This window comes from Haplochromis burtoni, unplaced genomic scaffold (assembly GCF_018398535.1).
Source record: "Haplochromis burtoni strain Fernald_Lab_line unplaced genomic scaffold, NCSU_Asbu1 Contig_570, whole genome shotgun sequence".
In the NCBI taxonomy this organism is placed as follows: Eukaryota; Metazoa; Chordata; class Actinopteri; order Cichliformes; family Cichlidae; genus Haplochromis; species Haplochromis burtoni.
In genome coordinates, this window is record NW_024582931.1 from 134913 (window position 1) to 152244 (window position 17332).

Consider the following 17332-nt stretch of genomic DNA (forward strand, 5'->3'; position numbering starts at 1 on the left):
ACAGGAAACTAAACAGCAGTGACGTTTGTAGGGTTACTGAAGTTGGGCTAGCTGGTATATAATGATGTGCTACGTGATCGCTAGCGACACAGCTATGTTAGCATAACATAAACAGTGAAGCTGGAGGACGAACACTAACACTTTTCCACTTATAAAAGTTAACGTGAAGGTTCCTGATGGTTAGAGACAAATGCAATCGCATGGCAGGATGCTGTAAACGGACCAAACTTCAGTCAGGAGAACAACTGAGATAATCCATCCACAATACGAGGTTAGTCATTAATATACTGCAACAACATGGGAATAGAGCAGCTGCCAGAGAATTCAACATTAATGAATCAATGGTACAGAAGTGGAGGAAGCAAGAAGAATGAGTTTAATAAAGTTTGATTTATCTGACTGCTTTGTTTCGCTTAATGTGCCTTATAATCCCGTGCACCTTATGGTCCGAAAAATACGTACTGCACACTGCAGTTTAATGTTGCAAAGCACCTCTTTTTAACTTCAGTGGATATTATACATGGTTATGCTCAGGATATGTCAGCCCATTTCTACTGGAAATGCCTTTTGGTTAAACTTTCAGCAAGGAATTTGCATTTGCACTGTTACATTTTTATAAAGCTTTAATGTACATAAAAACCAGCTTCTTGTTTAAGTGAAAATAAATGGAAGGTTGTCTTTTTGCTAGTAATGTTGTGGAGTTGTATTTTGTCTCGCATCAATTATATCGTCGTTATATCGTTATCGCAAATTTTCAAATATATATCGTGATAAATATTTTTGGCCATATCGCCCTGCTCTAATTCAGATCACAGATAGTGAGTCCAGCATACCTACACAAGAAAACAAACAAATAAAAACATATACTATTCAATGGCACAGATGTCATTAGCTATTAAAAAACTGATCTGTGGAAATGAAAAAGCATTTGCTGTGATGAATATAGATTAAGGGTTTCAACATGTTCAAACAGAATGGCTCTTCAGGGAGTATGTCATACAGTCAGCTATGTGAAGTATGTTATCAGCTTTGAAATATTCATAAATATCTGTATTTGTGATAGTCTTTCGCTATTAGAGCTCCTTTCTTTTCCTCTATGATGCTGTTAAAGTCATAATTTTTTTTTAACCAAGTAAAGCTCTTAAAAAAACAGGATTTTTTTTTATTGTGTTCTGGTTCAAAATCATTAGCCATTTGCATTACTGGATTGATGAGCTTTTCTTGGAAAATATGCACTTAGTGTTTTTTGTCATATAAATCTCACATTAATCCAGAATACCCCCGCAAAAAAAGGGAGCAGCTTCGGAAAATTTCCAAGTGATCTTGTTGAAATGTTCTACTTATCCACAGGGAGCCAAGTAATTTCAAAATGCTGCAATTTGAGTAAAAGCTAAAACAGTGTTCCAGCAAGAAAAGGGCACTGGTAACACACTTTCTCTTAAAAAGATAAATAAGTTCATTTTTAAAACAGGCAGTAACCGTAAGGAAGAAAAAGGCACGCTAGATTGTTTTAATTATTCAATTTTACTTACAAGAGAGTGCCTCAAAAGGTCAGGAATAGAAGAAATGCTCTGGGAAAAAAATAATGCTGAAGGAAAATAAGTAGGAAAATCAATTAACCTGTGTAAAATCTACACATTTATTTTTTTAATACTATGTAAAATAATGATATTTTATATGATAGCGTAATAACTTAAAGGTACTAATTATAATGTAAGATGGTAAGATAGTAGCAACATGTCTCAAAAAAATTTGAATGAGGGGAACAAATGACTGGAAAAATAAGTGAACTATTTAAAAAAAAAAAACACGTTTTTGCTACTAATTATGTCAGCTGGCAACAGGTGAGTGACATGATTGGATATGAAAAAAAGAACATTGTAAGGAGTTTCTCAGAAATAAGAAATGTTCACCAATCTCCGAAAAACGGTGTCTACAAATACAATTTTAGAATTAAAGCTGCAAGCAGTGTTATGAGGGCCCTCGCACCCCCGGCGCGTCGAGCCATGCCCAACACGTAAAACCAGCACGTCCGATCTGATGTCTCATTGATGGAATTCATGCAATTAACCACCAGCTAACATTTCATCTCATTCAATCATGATTATAGTCGTCCCACTAGGTGGCGCTCTAACCATTACTGACAAATGCCATAACAAACATTTCCAAGGTCGAGTCTCATCACGCCTGCAACCTTTTGGAGAGATTGGACATTGTGTTTTGGAGTGACAGCAGATTACTGCTTTTTGGCGAGTGATTGAAACTCCACGTGCCGCCATGACCACCTTGAAACGGAGCAGATACAATAGGGCCTTCGCACTCTCAGTGCTCGGGCCCTAATAATAATAATAATAATAATTAAAGCTGCAAGCAGCGTTATGAGGGCCCTCGCACCCGGCATGTCGAGCCACGCCCAACACCTAAAACCAGCACATCCGATCTCATGTCAGATTGACTGAATTCATACATTTAACCACCAGCTAAAATTTCATCTCATTCAACCATGATTATAGTCGTCCCACTAGGTGGCGCTCTAACCATTACTGACAAATGGCATAACAAACATTTCCGAGGTCGAGTCTCTTCTCACCTTTGACGTTTGGGAGAGATTGGACATTGTGTTTTTTGAGTGACAGCAGATTACTGCTTTTTGGCGAGTGATTCAATTCCAAGTGCCGCCATGACCACCCCGTTTCCCTGAACGTAAAAAGCTTCGCAATTTGACATCACAGAGGTCTTTAGAATCCACACACTGGAGATTGCGTCAATCTGATGAAATCCCTCGGAGGAGTTCGTCAAAGAACGGTGCCTGAAAAGAGGTTAAAATGTCGCCAAAATTACACCTTAATTTTAAAATGGCTGACTTCCTGTTGGATTTGGGATATTGCTCCAAGAGACTTTTTTGTACATCTTGATATCTCTATAAGCTTACCAGGTTTCAGACTCATAGATAAAACACAGAGCAGGGGCTGATGTTTTGAAATTTTGTAGGGGGCGCTGTGGAGCCATTTTGCGCTATTCAATGAAAATGATCACATAACAACAAAGCCTTCATCACATTGGAGGTGTGTGCCAAATTTCAAGACTTTTAAACTTTCCAAGCCCCTCAAAAGCCACTTCATCTTTCATGGTGAACCGCGTTGCCACCAGGGTGCGCCGTTCAGTTTAAAGTCACAATTTTTGCACTGAAGCATCACGAGGGACTGATGTTGATATTCACCGCTTTTGAGGTGGCCACAATGAACCTGTGAAAATCAGTACAACAAAGTGTAAGACATGACATTTCCTGTTGCCACTAGGTGGCGCTCTGCTATTCCTGACAATGGGCACATCAATCTGTTCAGGGCGGGCTGACATCATGCCTCTAAAGTCTGGTACTGATCAGACTGGATTTCATTGAGTTAACTAATTTGTTTCTTCATGGCGAGACATAAAGTTCGCCATGCTGCTCCAGGCTTTCTGGAAAATTTAGCTGAGATCAGAATAGAATCAGAATCAGAAGGGGTTTATTGCCAATGTTGAGGTTTACAACATTAGGAAATTGCTGCGGTGCTTCAGTGCAAACAATAAGAATTAAAGTGCTAGTAGAAAGATATTGCATGGATATACATGAGATATATACATGAGAATAAGAATTAAGAGTGCTACGTAGAAAGATATATACATGAGTGCAGGTGGTGATCAGTGCCAAACATGAATGATGCAGTGACACAGCGTAGGGTCATGTGTTAGTGGGGGACAGTCATGTGTTATTGTTCATGTGTCCAACAGCAGAGGGGAAGAAACTGTTCTTATGGCGAGAGGTTCTGGTGCGAATGGACCGGAGCCTCCTGCCTGAGGGGAGCAGGTCAAACAGACTGTGTCCAGGGTGAGAAGGGTCAGCTGAGATCCGGCTGCACGCCGCAGTGTCCTGGAGGTGTACAGGTCCTGCAGAGATGGGAGTTGCAGCCAATCACCTTCTCAGCAGAGCGCACAACACGCTGCAGTCTCTGTTTGTCTGATAGTGGCTCACAGATGTCACCCATCACAATACTGTACCCCAAAGTGTAAAACATGACATTTCCTGTTCCCACTAGGTGGCGCTGTCCCTTATGTCAAATATGGCAGTTGAAATATGTTCAGGGGTGGAGCCTTATCATATGTGTTCCTTTGGTCCAGATGACAGAATGAGAGGCAATAAGATTTTCATGGCGAGTCATCGAAATTCGCCGTGGCGCCACCGCCCACCGTATCAGAAAACTCAAAAGCTCCGCAATTTAACATGGCCCAGGTGTGTAGTTGACACTGACCAAAGATGAAGCTTATACGACCAAATCCCAAGGAGGAGTTCGAAAAAGTTCGAGGCATGGAAATGGCAAAATTAGAGCCAAAATGTCACCTTCACGTTCCAAATGGCGGACTTCCTGTTGGGTTTGCATCAATGGGCCCACAGACTTTTTTGTTTGTCTTGGCATGGTACAGATGTGTGCTGAAAAAGGCCCTTGTTTTTCCTGAATAATAATAATAATAATAATAAGAAGAAACGGAGCAGATACAATCTGATTGTTCAGTCTGACGTCACTAGCCGTGTCTGGGTCTAAACTCCGCTGCAGGTCCATATATCAAACGATCGCTATGGCATTACTGAGAGTTGAAAAACTGTCTAAAGTCTTTCATCTTTAATAAAACTTAAATAAATGATTAGTGGTAATAAAAGCCGAGGGAGGTCAACAGTGATCACTGACTGTTTTAGGAGAAGAAAATACATAACATTAAACATGTTAACAACACAAAAGCCATATTAAACGCAGACTACTTTAGACCCGGAAGTAGGATTCGTCGCGTCATCACTGAACAACCGGATAGGGCCTTCGCATTCTCAGTGCTCGGGCCCTAATAATAAACGGAGCAGATACAATAGGGCCTTCGCACTCTCGGTGCTTGGGCCCTAATAATGTTCCTCAGTGTAAAGGCTGAATGTGAAGACTTTGAACAGCTCATCTTCTACAGTACACAAAATTGAGAAAAAAAAACTCAGTGCATGGAGAAATCTCAAGATACAATTTCACAAGAGACAAGGTATAAAATGAGACAAAGCTTTTTTTGGTATGGACTGAGACAACGTGGTCAAACAAATTGAATTGTCAAATTATCTTTGGAAAATATTGATTGTGTGTCCTCTGAAGTAAAGAAGCCAGGAACCATCTGATGGTATGGGGGTGTATTAGTGCCTATTAAATTAACAGCTAAAAAGAAAAGAAATCTCCTTTATCAGACTGGAATGGGAACATTTCTCTCTCAAAATTCCAGCAACTGTGCCAGCATCAAATTCAAAATTAGAGAATATTTTTCTTAAAATGGTTCATGCAAAGTAGATGACATTGGAACAGAGAGGCACTTGATTGCACTTGATTAATGTAGCACTATCCACCAACCATGATGCTTAGTCTGTGGCACTAACAGAATAAGTGCATTGGTGCTAGCTAAATGTTTTGCTTCTGTGTAAATACAGTTGGTGGCAGAGAAAGAGAGTCTGAGGAATTGTTATGTATTGTTAACTTGTTGGTCTTTCCTCCCTTAACCTATAGTCAATGACAAAAAAACACCTCTATCATAGAATATTTTTTTGCAATTTGTCTGACAGAAGCACTTTTTTCCCCACTTATTTGAAGCACAAACAACAGGTCTATCACATGCATTTGCATGATACTACTAAGAATATGTCATGGTACACTGTGGGATAATATCACACCTTTTCCTGGTGGGAATCTCACCACCAAGCACTTTAGGAGGAACAATAAATTCCCTCGTATTCTGTAGACAGACGTTTGCAGCCATTGCCTACAATAGATTACAAATGTGTATTCTATTGTGTTGTAGAATTACTAAAAAAAAACTGGGACAAAATTCAGACCGTGACAAAAAATTTAGCAATGGTAAATAACCTGGCAGCTAAAGCAAATACTCAACTAACACTTGTCCCACCAAAGTGTTGTTTTCAGCTTCAGTCAGTAATCATTGAAGACCAGAATATTTTATAAAAATTAATTTCAAAAGAAAGGTCAGTAAGTTGGATTTTTATTACTTTTGCATGTTCTCAGATGTGAAAACACTGGTTGCTGGAGTATTTCATCACTGGCAGGGGTAGCATTAAGCTATGTTTAAGCAGCCACTTCAGAAAGATGCAGTAAGGAAATTTGAATATTCTTAGATACTGCTTATACTGGTGTATAGCCAATATACGGAAGGTGTGTTTACACAAATGATCAAACTATATTATAAAAGCTGTTGTTGTGTAAATGAAAACAGTTAAAACCTTCAAAGTTTATTGTGCTTTGAGTAAAATTTCTTCGGAAAATCTACCTCGATTTCTTGAATGACAGTCCATTGTTGCTTATTTTAATCATTGCCTGGAAAATAAATAAGAGCTCAAACTCGTGACTAAAAAAAAAAGGTATGTATATCCATCCACCCATTTGCTTCCGCTTATCCTTTTCAGGGTCGCGGGAGGTATATACATATATATATGTGGAGCGATCGTGGCTCAAAGAGTTGCCAGTTCGTCTAGTGACCGGAAGGTTGCTGGTTCGAGCCCCGGCTCGGACAGTCTCAGTCGTTGTGTCCTTGGGCAAGACACTTCACCTGCCGCCTACTGGTGATGGCCAGATATGGCAGCTTCGCTTCTGTCAGTCTGCCCCAGGGCAGCTGTGGCTACAACTGAGCTTGCCTCCACCAGTGTGTGAATATGAGAGTGAATGAATAGTGGAATTGTAAAGCGACTTTGAGGGCCCCGAAAAGCGCTATATAAATGCAATCCATTATTATTATATGTATATATAACAAACCAAGAACATATATAACTGCACAAACGTGTAACATAACTGATGCCTAGTTCTGAGTTTTATGTAATAAATAATGCAAAAGTATTTGGGCTGTTCACATTTTTATTTATACTATATATATAATAATAATAATATATTATATATTAATGATATTATATTTCATATATATATTATATATTATATAAATGCATCTGAAGAGGAAGGCAAGTGAAGAAAAAGTGACAGCGTTGTCAGCGGTGGTTAAGGATGCAGTTTGAAAAAAAATCAGCACATAGAGGGAAAATCCTAGATAATTAGCAAAACTGAAATCCCTTGCCGGAGATATTTTTTTTTCTTTTTTTTCTCCACAGAAATAAATGGCCAGCATTACAAAATGACAGACTAAGCTGTCCATAATAAAAACTGAGGCAGCCTGTCTGGTGGAGCAGTCATTAGGTTTTTGAGCAAGACAGATCTTCTATCTATGCAAAGAAAAAGTCAATCTGGCAATATTCTGTATTCTGTGAGGGAAATGAATTTATGTGTGGATACTTCTTTGCAATCGCAAAATTGTAAAATCTGATTAAAGATATACACAAGAGACATAACTGCCCCACTATCTAATTGAAGAATATGGTGAGAACAGAGTGGAAGAAAAATGAGAGTTGTCACTCACCTCATAGCTCGGCTAGCATGACATTATTCTCTTTCAGAATCACATGTCTAAACAGATGAGCTTCAATGGTCTTGCATTTAGAATATTTAATGTGTTTCGGAAATAGTTTCATGCTTGTTTGTTTTTTAATGCTGCTTTTAATGAGAGAAAAACAAAAAACATCACGGATTATTTTTTCCACGTTGGCTTATTATTCCCTCTAAGGAATTGCCCACTATTCCTGTAAAGCCATGTGACCGTTAAGTGTAGGCTAATCTCTGGGTGCTGGGCTTTAATCCACTGACACTTTTTATTCTTTATTCAATCTCTTTATTCAACCCTTAAGAGTCCCACACTAGTCTTTATCCAACAAATATTACATGTACATGTTAGCGTTCACTCTCTTATTCGTCCTCACTTTCTCTCTCAAGTCTCATCAGTAAAGCACCTGTGTCATACAGCAAAAACAGAAGCTTGTATCCAGAGGCTTTTTCCCAAATTGATTTAGGACTAACGGTACATATCTGTGGAAGCCCAGGATGACTAAATGAGGACTATATATATGGATTTTTTACATACACTTGTAGAGCTATGAAAAAAGTCAAAAATCAGTTTAAAAATTACACGGTAGTTGTGAGATTACGATGGGAGCGATAAGTAGAAGAGCTTTTGGATCAACATGCTACAGCATGTAGATGCTCGCACACTGGGAGAGCTAGAGCGAGGTCAGGAGAGCTGTTCACATAGCATGTCTGCTGCATTAGTAAAAATAGCTGTACTATGCCTGAGTGCATGTTTGTCTGTGTGTCTGGAGATCAGGTGCATGAGCAGAGTCTTGTGTGAGTGTCGGACTGTAAAACAGCTGTCTGAGACAGCGACTCTGACAAAGATGGATGAGATGGCTACACGAGGAGCTGTCCACCAGGGCAGAGTAGACATTGCCCTAAAGGACGAAAATACCAAACACGTACACATATAGTTATTATGTCTCTCTTTTTTTTTCTCTTACACATAGACCAAAATTGTGTGTGTCCAAAAAGAAAGCTGTGAATTGCCTCTGTATTACTATTTTGCTGAACTGGCAACTAGGAAGAATGGCTGCTCTGAAATCAGATAAATGTGAAAATACGAATGTCATGCTTGTCCATGCCAGCTGACGCAAGACCAGACCAGACATACACACACATTCGCGCACGCACACAAACACAAACACACACACATAGTCAGACTTACATGCTCTATTTCCTGACAGATAACATATTCATTGGATTTTTTTTTCTTTTCCATCGTCAACATGGTGTCACTCAGCGGTCATCAGTTGGAAGAAATTGTACACAAACACACACAAACAGAAAAGCAAAGAAACACAAACATAGATTTAAGAATGACATACTAATTAACAAACCAATATTTCTGTGTCAACATTTTTATTTTATTTTTTCGGACAGGTATGAAGAGTGAACGAATGATGATGAGTCCTCCTCATAATCCACTATCTCAGCTTTGGTATTTTTTCTTTTAGTTTTGGAGGGTGGGATGTTTGAGTGTTAGTAGACAGTTATATGGATAAAAGGAGTCAGAAACAGAGACAGAGAGAACAGACGTTAAGAATAAGGCCAGTAGCACTTGCACACAGTCTTCTTTAATGCAGTCGCAGCCTTGCAAGCACATACAAACACAAAGAAAGAGAGAAGAGATGTCTCTTGTCAGTGCCAGTCACTTAGTCACAGTGCCATGGACAGCCACCTTGTACAGAGTAGTTTGTTTGTTTTTTATGGAGAGAAGAGAAAGACAGAAAAGCAGCTAAAGGCTAAAAAGGGATAGAGAGATAGAGGATTAAAAAGCAAAACATGGTAACAATGAAAAAATACCACCAGACGAAACAGAAATAAATACTAAGGCGTGAAAATGTTTATTTGCTCTTCAATGAAAGGTTAAATGCAGGAGAGGCTTCTGGAGAGCCTGAACTTGTCCAGCTGTGTTTACATGAGCATTTCCCACAGCTTTCTTTATTTATTTAGTTTTTCTTTGTTGCCTACTTCAGACCCAGCCAATGCACTCAGACAAAAACTGGCTCATCCCAAGGACAAAACTCCCAAACACAAACTAAACAACGTAGTGTATAGAAGAGCCACCTCGATAGGAAAAGACTCAGCTGTACTTCTGCATCTAAAGGTCAAAGGTCACTCTTTTGAGGATGTGTTCACATTTTTGACAGAGAAGACAGACTGTTTGAAAGAGAAGTGAAAGAAGCCATCTATGTCCACTGTGAACTGCCATCTTTGAACAGAGGGGGTGCTTTACAACACTGTCTGCCACTTACAATCCAGTTTTTAACACCCACTCACATATTGCATCAGTTGATCTTAATAAGTCACACAATAGGCAACGTTTCACAATGGTTTCACCCAAAACCTCTGCTGATAGTGACCCACTCCCTTTTTCACACCTTGTCTCATATGATGAAGCACAAGATCAATGGTGCGTCAACGACCCTCTAAAGGGGCAACTCCCACTAGGGTTTAAATACCTGGGACTGTCCAACATTTGGTCTGAGAACTGAAGAAGCTTCTCACATGTGAAACATCTTCAAGAAAAGAAGTTTAGTCGCTTTTCTTTCCAAGGTCTTTAGATCTTCAGTTACTAAACTCCAAAGAATGTTCTGTACAAAATGCTGACTAACTAATTTAATTATATATAAATTGCAGTGTAAAAATGTTAAATTTAACAGAAATAGTAATGAAATTTACTTGATTGGTATACATTCTGTTTATACCGAGCCCGAGCGTATTTAAATAAATAAACCTTAGATTTGATATATTTCCATTTCATTTTACTCAGAATGATCGGTTCATGTTTACTGAGGGTGAAAAATCATTTGAGTGTAGAAACATTCTGGGAGGATGTGCACTGATTAACACCTATTCTGTACATCTTCTGTGGGATGTGTTACTTTCCTTCAGTGGCCACGGATTTACACATTTAATCCCATTAACTGCAAATTGTGTAGGTATTTAATTTCTACCAACCATTTCCCAAAGCCTACCTCCACCTGAGACAGCCTTGTGTTCCAATTCATTCCGCTGGAGTTTGAAAATCAGCACAGAGTGACTTAAAGTACTAAATGGTACTGATTGGTTTTCATCCCAAAAAGGAATTCTGAGCCAAGCTTGAAGTTGTTATCACTGTCTATCTGCTAGCCCTCTACGAAGAAGAGAAGTGAAGAGATCAACACAAGAGAACTCTATAAAGTTTTAAAAGCTGCAATATTTCTCTTAATATGGGGTCAATAAATCCACTTAATTGCTGTTTGAAAGTTTTAGCTGGTATTTTGTGATACAACTGCAAGTTTTTTAAGCAACTGGCTAAAGAGAAAAAGAGAAGAAATTGCTATGACAAGGTCATTTTTAAATTTCTCTACTTCTGAACCCAAAATGATACTCATAGACGTGTGCCATGTCATGTCACCTGCAATAATAGTGATATAAAATGTTCATATTGCAGTGTAATTGCTATACCAGCGCCATGCATTTACATTCCCTAGTGAGCAGCAACAATTTCAGCCCAGGCATGTCTGAGAGCAAGAGCCACGTATCAGCCTCCAATAACAATTTAGTATCTAAAAAGGAAGGTACTTCAACATCATCTAGCAAAGTACAGTACTTGCAAAATATGCAAGCAGATTGTTCCCGCTAAAGGTGGCAACAACACACTTGTTTACCACTTGAGACACAACAGACCATCGAGGACAAGCAGGCTATGAAGAAGGCGATGCTAGCAGCTGGTGATGTGCTACCAAATGTAAATAAATGACTCAAACAAACATGCTGGAGTACTCAATAGCTGCACTCCATATGACAGGAAGAACTGGTTCAATCAGCTGCTTTAGAACCCACAATGCAACATCCCAGGTAGAATCATTTTCAGTTTCAATATTTGCCGCAGCTGAAGAAGTACAAGGTTATTTTAGTTATTGTTAAACTAAAATGTGATCTGGACTTATTTTAAACTTAGATTGTCCAGTGAAAACACTACCTAGGTTAATTTTCTGCTTACATTTGACTTATGCTGCGTCACTGTGTATAATGCGATGTTAATCCTATTGCACTGTAATGTTGCTATTGCTGCTGGCACCTTGTTTCAATAGATTCACACTTTAAATTAGGAAGTGTGTCATCAGTGACGGTAGCTCATTGGAAAGGAAGGATGGAAAATACCATACATCTGCTTACACTTTTAAATATGATTCCTGTGATTTGTAAATACAATAAAAGATTCAGTATTTTTTCCCTATATCAATAGCAATAAAATCTTGATATTAACTAGTAATAGATGCTTGCATGGAAGCAGCCGTTCCAACTGCAAATAGTTCTTCCGTCCTTCCAAGTTTGAAGTTGATCTTGTACTCTGCATTAAGAAAGGCTTTTTTTAGATACTGACGGGGCTGCAGTGCCTCTGACTCATTGAGGGAAGAATGTTTTTATTGCATTATATGCATCCTGCCTAGCTTTGGTTAGCTATTCAACTCTCAGGGTTATTACTGTAGAGAATATCAATGGTTGCCACTACATTTTATACATTAAGTTCAGTTGGTCTTAAGTGATTGAAACTCAATAGCCACAGTAGATGATTATTCCTGAACTATGGTCTTTATTTAAGATGAAATATTGCTTTACCATTAGTGCAGCAGTTTCATGTAGTCTGGAAAGGCAAGTCAAAGCACTGATACCATTCTGTAGCCTCAAGGACATTTCGACATCAACTTAAACTAGTTTTTTCCATTTTTATTTGTCTTTATAATGGGGAAAAAGTATTGTTCTGCAAACTTTGTAAAAAAAGACAAAAACAAAAAAAACCCATCATAATATTATAATGAAAATAAAACCAGAGCCACTGCAGTGCTTGTAAATACACCCAGTAGACCCCACAAATGCTACTGTCAAATGAAATCAGATATGAGAGGATATTTAAAAGCAGATTGAAATTTCCTTGTTGAATATCTACACTTATTCCTGCTGTAAATGTGCTCTGTAAAGATCAGCTTGTGTGCCCCTTTATGTGTTTGTGCTGCTTTAGTCGTAACAAAATGTCTCGTGTTTTCTATCTTTTGCGCTGCCATATTGTTTTGTGTTGTCAAGTCTCAACTGCCTCTGAACCTGTTAGATCCATTGTATTGTTGCCATCCTCCTCTCTTACATTCACCAGCTGATGTGAGGCAAGGCCGCCTTGTAGTGCCTGCTGTCTATTTACTCCCATTCAGGGGATTCACTTGAGAGGCCACAGCTCAAATAAATTCACTCAACAGCCACTGCTCAGTAGGGACCTCTTTCTCCCTTCCCCACTTGCTTGCTCATTCTCTCCCTGCCTCTCCTCCTTACGTCCTCTGTTCTTTCTCCACGTCTTTCCCTGTCTTTGTTCATTTCTTTTTCTTTCCCGGTCTTTCTGCCTCTCTGGCCTCACGTCGATTTGTCCATTTCTCCTTGGCCTTTCTGTTTTTCTCCTTCAAACTGATGAGGAGCACTGGTTTAACACTACAGCAATCAACCAGCACCATGGGAAAGCATGCATGGTGCTGTAAGACATAAAACCTGGCATGCTGAGTTGCTTTTAAACAAGTACCCAAACAAATGCAATTTCATGACTCGCTATGTGAAAATGCATGAGCGGCATATGTTGGATGCTCGTTATTAGTTGGTTAGCGAAAGGTAAACCTTTTCCTGAATACATTTTTTTTCTCCTTCAGCGCGTTTGACCATTGATTATTCAGTAAATTTTCAAAAGCAGGATGCCCTCCTCTGGTGATGCACACAGATTTTCTTTCTTTTCTTTTTTTTTTCCAATAAGGCTCGTAAGGGTGAACACACACAGACACTATGTGTACATAAGCTCGAGAATATACACACATCTGCACACACAGACACGTAATCTTATGTTTCTCCTTTCCAGAAGGAGCATGAATAAAACAGGAGTGCAGAGACTCAGTGAGAAGCAGTGAGAGACGTGGGGTGTGCTGGCAGATCTCTCTGCAGCAGTGGCAGTGTATTCGTGCCACAATCTCCGTGTCTGGACTTACAGGATTAGCTCACTCTTGGACGATGTCTGCTCTGAGAATGCGCACTCTTTTGCTAACCTTTCTGTACAAACATGCTCGCACAGGCACACACAAACACACACACAGACACACACTTAGACACCAGTGTGCACATGCAGCTCCTGTACCCCATTCTTGCAATGCAATATACTTCCAAACTGTTTAAAAAAGCAAATTAAAACACTTCATAGGCTGTGCAGTACTTCCTAGAGTGGGCACTTCTCTCTTCGCTTTTTCCCTCCTTTTTTCACTCTTTCTACTTCACGTTTCTTTGCGTACTTCATTGTTCGTCTCCGTTATGTTTAGAGTGTGTTCTGAAAACCACCTCTTTGACTAAACATACAAATGGTACTTATTTATACAAAGCTGTTTACTGTCTAAGATTTCGACTTTGCCTTTCCTTTCCTAAACAATGTCCCAGTATATTCTACAAGAGTCACCTTTCCTTAGCAGTTAAACAGCTCAACCAGCTTCTACGATAGGTCCCACTTAGACTATTTGACCATAGTTGTTGTATTTTTTCCGCATTTGTTTCTTCTCCATCTTCTTTATTCTCTCATGTGTCTCGACGTAGAAGTTGCTTTTGCTTTAAATTGCCATTTATATCATTTGCATGTCTTTTATGGACTTACTTTTGTTCATTTTTTCCAGGCTTTAAAGTTCACTTTTATTTGCTTGAGCACTATATTACTTTTTACCTGTTATCACTCACGCAAAAAAAGATTGTAAAATGTGGTCATTTCATTTATTTCAAATGCTATAATTTTCTTAACAACCCAATCTGATCTGGCACCTTTGAAAACATCTCTATGCGGCTTTTGCTTTATATTCAGTGCTGCTTTTTGCAGGTAAATTAAAACTAGTTTTACCATTAGAGTGTTTGAAGGTGAAGTATTTAATGTGTTCTACATGAGGAAGCAGTTGGAACCAAATTAACTCAAATGAGCAATTTGATTATTTATAAAAAATAAGACATCCTCTCTTTTTAGGCAGTAACAGATTCTGTTGGTGGATATATCAGAAATCCAATTCCGTGCCATTCCTCCTTAAAAAATATTGATATCAGTAGTAGACCGAAACCTTGTGTGTGTGTCTATCTCCTTGCTCTCTTAGCTGGTCTCCAAATCAATACTTCAAAATCTCCAGGGTTTCTTTGCCCTGCTAGTGAAGCAGTTATGAATTCTGAAGACTCAGCTGACTGAACCTCTGACCCTGAAAAACGCCCACTGAAAAGAAATGAATGCTGCCACTATGTTATTTCAGTCGCAGTAAACAAATGGAATGTGGAATGTGGAAAAAAAAAATGCAATGCCTCTCAGTGCTTTTAATATTTGATTCTCTTGAACGACCTCAATTCTCAGAAGGTCTGGAAGAAGAGCCTTATTCCAAAATGAGGTATCCACTATTTGGAAAAAGTGGTGACACCTACGCTGAAAGCAAGACTGATGGCAAAAGCTAAAAAATAAAGAAAGAAGCAAACTGTCAGACTTTTTAATGGATAGTTTGTTAAATACCTTGGCTGAATGTAACTTTTGCAGACTGGTGTGGCTACAAAAAGACGTTACTATGTGATTTGTAAAAACAAAAAGACATATTAGGCCCCAAAACCTTAATAAGCTTTATGATAATTTTCAACAGATTTTAAGTTTTAAAGGTTTGGGCTACATTAACTGCATTTCAACATAAACTCAACAATCAAGCCTCCTACTTCCAGCTGTTTAAACTTTAAAGAATATGTATATACAATTCCTGTAAGTTCATGGTGTTTTTAACTTGCACAATAAGAAAAACAGAATGAAATATTCTTATTTGTTGTGTATGTGTATCTGTGTTTGACTTTCCTCTGGGTCTGCGTGCAGCTTGACTCACTAGTTTTTCAGATAAGAGGAGCAGTGGGAATCCTATGAAAGCTTAATGTGCAGCTTCATATTTAAAAGGAAGTGCATTAGGGGTTTTGTGCCCCCATCAACCTTCTCACAGCAGAGCACTCCTGCCTGCAGCTCTGCTCAAACTCCTCTCAAAGCCAGCGACCCACCAGATCAGTCCACTTCTTTTGCAGCAGTGAAATTTAGTCCTGAATAAATGAGTTTGCATTTAGTTGCAAAGTCTTTTTCTCCTGCAGTAGCACGGTTCAAGTTAGCAAATCTAACACTAGAACAAACCAGCGTTACTGGAAGTGAAAGTAGTTACAAAAACATTTATAGAGTAGTTAACTTTTAGGTCAAACAGACTTTTTATGTTTAAGTTTTCACCTCGATTAGATTTTTGATCCTGCATGTTTTGAGGTTGTTTCACTGCATTTACTGTAAATATGCCCAGTTTACATTCATTTTTTTAAATCTAAAATTCTCTTGCCTTCAGATTTTACCTGAACGAATCTCCAGTAGAAGGAGAACTTATTTGGGTGATAGTTCCCTGATTACCTTCACAGCAGAATTATCCCTGTATACACACTGACTCAGAACAAAGTGCCTGCACATTAGTTCAAGCAATGTCAGTGGTTTCCCAGCACATTATTCTTTAAAGCACCATTATTTACTTAAAAATTTTATGAATTTGTTGTATTCAGGAGGCGCACTTATGTTTGTGTCTTTTCCTTTTCTTTACTAAAAGCTCTTGGAGTTTATGTCGGGATTTGAGCCTTTTAAAACCGGCTATATATAGCACCTGATGTGAAATACTGGATAAAGCAGCCTACCTTTATTCATTTATTTATTTATTTCAGTCCTGAATCATGGATGGAAGTGCTCTAATGTTTCTTCCTGGCTATACAGGATGACAAAATAGTCATGTCTCATGTTGTGATCCATTTTCCAGTTGGTCTGCTGTTCGTTTGGGTGTTGTTGTTCTTCTAAAAATGCAGTCAGGCTAGCAGCAGGATCCCAGAGCTTGTTTGAGGTGGCTGTGTTTCCTGTCATTAAATCCCTTTTTGTTGTTGTCCACCTGGTGGTGTAAGGTCCAGATTGCTCCCAGCTTTTCTTCCAGTGGATGGTCCGAGCGAAACAGGTTATACTAGTTTATACTTGCAGGTTTTCACACTTGTCTTGTTTGATAAGGGCGATTGCAGAGTTTCAGGAAGGACAGTCATTTCACATCTCTCTCTTACAGCTGATACAAAAGCATTCATGTTTCATTATTGTTTCAGACCTCAGATGTTTTACATAAACAGAACTGGCTTTTTCGTGACAGAGCAAGGTTAGCTCTTTGTTTCCCAGTGTGTTGATTGAGGTAGAAATACAACAGTGAATAACAGTGAGAGAAGATAATGAGAAAGGTAACAAAAGATAACAATGAAGAAAAAAGATGCTGTGAATTTCTGGTAAACTCAGGCACTGACAAGTGTAAGTTCTGAAGACTGTGTCGTCTCTGCATTTCTTTCTTTTGCATTTTAAAATTCCATTATAAATTCTATTGTAGTAGCTGCACGTAGAATATCACATGCTGATGCACCCTTCACTGTATTTACATTGGCTCTTATCCATGCTAAATAATTGCCCATATCTCCATGCTTTGCCATCTGTCCATTTCTGTCTCGTATTGCTTATTAATGTGCTGGAAGAACTATTAGCATTCTTCATATGTGAGTAACGCAGTGTCTTCGCCCCCCCCCCTTCCAAATTTGTTTTTAACATGCACTTTTACACATTTTTTTTCTCTGTGTAACTTAGAATGATTTTTTTCCCGATGGTGATTTAGACCAAGAATGAATTTGTTCCCTCTGTCTCTGTCTCAGACACACAGTATTAGCCTCACACTCAACGCTTCCCTCGTCCTGCATCATAGTCT

At 38.7% G+C, this 17332-nt stretch overlaps 1 protein-coding gene and 1 long non-coding RNA gene across 4 annotated transcripts in view; one reads left to right on the forward strand and one right to left on the reverse strand.

Annotated features, from left to right (window-relative positions):
- LOC102303956 (cell adhesion molecule 2) overlaps positions 1 to 17332 on the forward strand; it is a 215733-nt gene that overhangs the window by 90243 nt on the left and 108158 nt on the right. The window lies entirely within an intron of this gene.
- Positions 2224 to 2736, reverse strand: LOC102303738. The gene is made up of 2 exons (XR_317420.3): positions 2689 to 2736; positions 2224 to 2285 (listed from the first exon to the last, which is right to left on the reverse strand). It is a non-coding gene; the product is annotated as an uncharacterized LOC102303738 (long non-coding RNA).